This window comes from Oratosquilla oratoria, chromosome 41 (genome assembly GCF_046742065.1).
Source record: "Oratosquilla oratoria isolate Oo_2021 chromosome 41, ASM4674206v1, whole genome shotgun sequence".
In the NCBI taxonomy this organism is placed as follows: Eukaryota; Metazoa; Arthropoda; class Malacostraca; order Stomatopoda; family Squillidae; genus Oratosquilla; species Oratosquilla oratoria.
In genome coordinates this window covers 8,851,742-8,852,060 of record NC_134817.1, presented here as the reverse complement: position 1 = coordinate 8,852,060, position 319 = coordinate 8,851,742, and positions in this window count along the sequence as shown.

Genomic DNA, 319 nt, shown 5'->3' with positions numbered 1-319 from the left:
TCGGATTACAAGATACCCCGCATGTGCGTGAACATCAACACCAACACATCTGCAAATGTGATAGCTTTCAATGCTTTTGTTTTTCTATCCAATTCCCTCAATACAAATTCTTCCCTTACCATTACTTTCATTTGCATATTACGTTGTATTTGGGATCAAAGATGATGTATGCTAGATTTTGTTGCTTAAGTTCCATTTTGTGGCAGTCATTCCAAATACTACATTGTACTTGAAAGTCACAAAGGAGTATATTTTGTTCGTTTTATTTTTATTCAGTGTAAAATATAATCAAATTTGTGTATGTGAAGGAACGTTCGGT